Below are 6000 nucleotides of genomic sequence, written 5' to 3' on the forward strand. Positions count from 1 at the left end.
AAAGCAAAGAAATAATCAATAAGAATATAGAAAATATGAAGGACAAAATAAGCCTGAAAAAATTAGCAAGCCTGACAACAACAGACATTCAACCAACATTAAAAGCATGCACATTGTGTTCAAATGCATGTGAATTATTTATCAAAATTGACTATACACTGCACCATAGCTAAAGCCTCAAAAAATTTCAAGGAACACTCAGAGTATGTTCTTAAATAAGAGTGAAATGAAACTTGAAATCCTTAGTTGTTTAGAAATCAATCAAGATTTGAAATGATTCATAGATCAAAGAACAATCATAGAAATTACAAAATATTTGCAACTGAATGATTATAAATGATAATCAAAACTCGTGGGCAATAAGTAGAACTGTGTTTTAAATGCATATATTAAAAATACATTTAATGACCTCATCCTATATCTGAAAACATATGGGAAAGTAGAACTAATTAATTTCATAAAGTAAAAGGGAAAATGAGCATCAATTAATACAATTAAAATTAAATTTACTTGAGATAGGCTCAACAAAGCAGAAGGATAGTTATTTGAAATAGCTAATAAAAGTGATAGACCCCTGGAAAGTGTCAGGAAAAGAAAGACCAAAATCTGGAACATAAGTGTCAAACTTTTAGGAAAAACACATCATATTGTGACTGACTAAAAAAGAAATTAAAAATCCAAGTAATCCAATATCTAGTAAAGAAATTGAATTTGTATCAGAAATTTTCTCAAAATAAAAATCTAGATCCAGAAGGTTTCACTTGTTAAATTAACAAAGCAAAATAAAATACCAAACATTACAACATTCTTTACTTGAAGACCATCATACAATGTTTTTTATGAGTACATGACTACATTATTATAAAACCTGGCAAGGAAGTTACAAGAAAATTGGCTTATTAGTCAGTTCTATCCATAAACATAGATTCAAAAATCCTAAGCAATATTTTAGCTAAATAAGTACAGTGTTACGTAAAAAAGGTAATACATCATGACCAATTAGGGTTAATTCCAAGAATGCAAGTTTAGTGTAAAATTGATATATAGAATGATATTTTAACATTAATAAATGAACAAAATAATATGATTAATTCGACATTTGCAGGAAAAGCAGGATAAAGCTAAATAATTAATTCATTATAAAATCAACTGCCAAATTAGGAATAGAAGGGAACTACCTTAATGAGAGTTTGAACTTATTCCACAGCCATGGAAATCTGTTTGGCAATATCTACTAAATACGAATTTAGTAGATATTATTTACAGGATCACTATGTACAGAAATTTCACTCTGTAGTAAAAGCCCAATGGAAATGAATGCAAATATCCACCAAAAGATATGCACAAGACTGTTGTTAAAGATAATTTGAGGAATATTAGAATTTTTGAGTTTATTTGACTAAACAAAGATTTAAATTGGGCATCACCAAACTGGAAGTGGTTAGGAGCACTCCACCCATAGGCAATAGGGAAAAACATTTATAAAGAAGATGTGGAGGCAAAACAAGGAACTTATTTAATTGACTATACCTTAAGTATTACCCTTTTTTGGGAAAGCCTAGTTGGCTGTTTATGATTGGTTGTCCTTAGGTTTTGATTGCTTAAACTTGACATATTTACATGCTTAGATTTTGTTATGCTTATTTAGGTTGCTATGGAATTAGAGGGACCTCAGTCTAATGGCTTCTTTAATTACCCTGACAGTATTTAAATTGTTTAAATTTTTAATTATTTTTAAAGGAAATGTTTATTTATTTTTAAAGATTTATTCATTTATTTGACAGACAGAGAGAGAGAGAGAGCACAGGGAGGGGTGGAGGGAGAGGGAGAGAGAAACTTTAGCAGCCTCCTCACTGAACTTGGAGCCCAGTGTGGGGGCTTGATCTTATGACCCTGAGATCTGACCTGAGCTTAAACCAAGAGTCGATGCTTACCTGACTGCACCACCCAGGGGCCCCTAAATGTTTAATTATTGAACAATATCAGCATATTCATAATCACTCTTATTGGAAACAACACAAATTTTCCTAGAGATGAGAGATGAATTATTTTCATGTGATGGCAAACTATGCTATAATGTCAGTGAAGAAACAAGACCACAGAATTTAGAACAACAATGATGAATTTCACCAATAAAATGAGAGGAGAAGACTATACATATATAAAAATACGTGATGTATACCGAGTTGGCTTCCTGAGTGTGCGACCACTGCAGTTGTGCAGGGCCCACGCTTGGCTTAATGTTCTAGTGTCACCACCTTGAAATTCTTAGTGCATTTTGAACAAGTGCCCCAGCCTTTTCATTTTTCACTGAGCCTCTCAAATTATGCAGCCAATTCTGACTATATAATGCCATGTACATAAATGGAAAAAATAGGTCCTACCAATACATGGATTATAAGTCTGGAGAGTAGTTAGTTATCTTGGAAAAAAAGAGTCAATGATTACTGGGAGAGGTCTCTGTATAAAAATATGTAAATATTCTTTTTCTAGATGTAGTTCCTCGTTTTATGAGTAGCCTTCATGATAATTCATTGAGTACTTTTATGTAGATATATTATACTTCGTTTAAAAATTTTTTTACAAAAGATTTACTTAATGCTGATGTTTTTATGTCACTTATTGGAGTCTAGGTGCCTTAAATTTTTCTTTTTTTTTTTTTTAAAGATTTTATTTATTTTTCAACAGAGAGAGAGAGTGAGAGAGGGAACACAAGCAGGGGGAGTGAGAGAGGGAGAAACAGGCTTCCCGCTGAGCAGGGAGCCCGATGCGGGGCTCGATCCCAGGACTCTGGGATCATGACCTGAGCCGAAGGCAGACGCTTAACGACTGAGCCACCCAGGCGCCCCATTTTTTTTTTTAAAGATTTTATTTATTTTTCAACAGAGATGTGCCTTAAATTTTTCTTTGGATAATGCCAGTTATGAGGTCCCGACTTTTGGTATCAGTGAGTCTATTTTATCTTCTGTCTCTCAGTAGAAAATAAAATCAGTGAAAGCCTGATTGAATTTACATTATCTATATCTTCCATTAAAATATATTTTTGTGGGCTGGTTATTTGTAATTAACTTTGAAAGAGAAGTATATTAACTACTTGTCACATTGGCATGTTGACATATCTGAGAATTAGTAAAAAGAACAGGAATTTTGTGTTTGATTCAAATCTTTGCCTTTATAATATGCATGTCCCTAATTATGTGAGATTCAATCAACCAGTAGTGCTCAAAATTCAGAGGAAACAGAATAGCATTCTAGTCCTTCCAGGCAAAGCATTTGTGCTTAATGGCCCTAAAGACATCTTGCAGTGGGACTTGAGGTGGGGTGCTGCTCTTTGTGCCTCTTTGGAAAATACTGTGTCATTTGGGAAAATCTTATATGGGAGACAATTGCCACAAAGATTTTTTTTTTAAAGATTTTATTTATTTATTTGAGAGAGAGAATGAGATAGAGAGAGCATGAGAGGGGGGATGGTCAGAGGGAGAAGCAGACTCCCTGCTGAGCAGGGAGCCCGATGTGGGACTCGATCCCGGGACTCCAGGATCATGACCTGAGCCGAAGGCAGTCGCTTAACCAACTGAGCCACCCAGGTGCCCTTGCCACAAAGATTTTTTATAGATGAGAATTTTCCTTTTTCAGTGCTCCATACTATACTGCATGCTTTGAATCTGTGGTTTTGTGGCATATTATGGATTTATTTTTCAGAAATGGTTGCATTGAGGAAGAAAGCTTTAATGGAGAAATCAATAAAACTAGATAAAGTTAAATCAATGAAGAGATACTGGTCATTTTAAACTCTGTCAATCATTATCAGATACATCAAATATTAAGTACTAAAAGGGTTTTTAAAATTCCTATTAAACTTTTAAAAAATTTCATCCTGCTTTGTGTATATACGAATCTGTGCCTGTGGTGTACAGCCAAATTAATAGAATTATAGCTTATTGTAGCAGAAAGTGTAGCAGAAATAGATTTATTTTCCTTACTTTGAACAATCAAAAAGTGAATATAGCTGAGGAATGTATATTAATTTTTTTGTTTTAAGATTCCACTTTTGAATATTATAGTGGCCTTTGTGCACAAAAATTGCTAACACAATTATAGTATTAGTTCCAAAGATTTTTCTTAGATTTGAAATTGCAGCCAGTGTTGGTAGAACCTGACAGTCTTTGAAATCCTGCTTTTTTCCCTCACAATCAGCCTATGGCCATAGATCAAAAATATTCATTTTATCTCTGATTGCAGTAGCCAGGGCTCTATAGTTAATGTTCTGATTTCCCAGCAGGGACACATTATTGGAAGCTGTGCTTCAGGGTGTCCCTTTTTTTCTTACGCATACTACTGGTTGACCCACTTCAGCTCACAGTAAAAAAGCTGCTCCCCAGTCCTCAGCCACATGGCGAAAGCATTACAATATTATGTTTAGGCAATGATAACCATCAAATTTCATAGTCATATGGTTGGCCGTCCCAGCACCAGCACCCCCCCCCACTCCATCCCTTGGCAAAGGACACAATTAACTTGAAGAGAGTAGAATACAATCTGATTATTAAGCTTTGTTCCCCCCACAACAAAACAAAACAAAACAAAAAACAGCAAAAAAAAAACCAAAAAACAAAAAACCCAACCCCCAAAACCTTCTCAAAACAATGAGGATCATTTGAAGACTGCATGCCATAGTGTATGCTATACTAGGGAATTAGCTATAATTTCAAGTAAAAGCCATCTAGTAATAGCGCAAGAAGAAACAAAAGAAAACAATGACAACAGGGGAAGCTTTGGGTCAGAGCTAAATGAGCAAAATCGAGGACAGATGATTCTTTGGTCAAAGCCAAGAATATGGGTGTGTGTGTGTGTGCACACGCCTGCGTGTATGTGTGTGGGTGTGTGTGAGTGAGAGAGAGAGTAGGACCCAAACACCATAAAAAGGCGTGTACAGTAAAGTCTAAATTCAGGAAACTATAGTTTGAAAGAGCCAAGAATATCACGCAAAAAGGAGATGATTTGTAAATTTGGCTTTCTTGAGGCTTTTAGAGGAGGAATGGAAACATTATTGGCAAGAGAACAGGGGAATAAGGATATAGGAAAGAGGATGGCTGCATGCTGGGTGCTTCCCAGGCAGAAGGATTCTCAAAGACATTCTTAAGAGCATGAATTTCAGGGTTTTTGATTTCTATTCCACCTGCAATCATGAAAGGCCAATGACATTTCAGAATCCTTGCACATGCATAATTACATATAACATCTTCTGTTAAATTTTTGTGGTAGTCTAGGGAAGAATTAGAAGAAAGAGAAAGAAAATCACTAGATTCAACCAGAAAAAAATGTGTATTACATGTTTTTGTAATGGCTTCCCTGAGGTATTTATTTGTCTTCTAACTATTCTTTTATTCCCCACTTTTAATCTCTGAGTTGAACTTTTCCTTCTGTCTACTGAAGTGAGATTAGATTAGAGTTGGGAAAATCTAATTGTCAATATTGTATTTCTGTATGTGTGAAAGCTGACTATAGCATCTCTTCTAAAATGAAATAATAATTGTCTCACCATGAGCAGGATATTGTGATTGACACAAGGCAAGAGTATGCAGGAACTTACAAATTTTGAAATTCCTAATTTAGTTGAAGTTTGAACAGGCCAGTGTAGCCTCTATATTTACTGCCCCTGAGGCAGCTACTTCATTTTTTTTTTTTATGTTTTAAGTTTTTATTCAAATTCTGGCTAGTTAACATACAGTGTACTATTAGTTTCAGGAGTAGAATTTAGTGATTCATTACTTATAACACCCAGTGCTCATCCCAAGTGCCTTCCCTAGTACCCATCATGCATTTAGCCCATCCCCTGCCCAGCTCTCTCCATGAACCTTCAGTTTGTTCTCTGTAGTTCAAGAGTCTCTTATGGTTTGCTTCCCTCTCTCTCTCTTTTCTTCCTTCCCCTATGCTCATCTGTTTTGTTTCCTAAATTCCACATATGAATGAAATCTTATGGTATTTATCTCTCTCTGA

This window comes from Mirounga angustirostris, unplaced genomic scaffold, assembly GCF_029215605.1.
Source record: "Mirounga angustirostris isolate CCGP_5_RB_7025 unplaced genomic scaffold, mMirAng1.0.hap1 SCAF_2, whole genome shotgun sequence".
NCBI lineage: Eukaryota > Metazoa > Chordata > Mammalia > Carnivora > Phocidae > Mirounga > Mirounga angustirostris.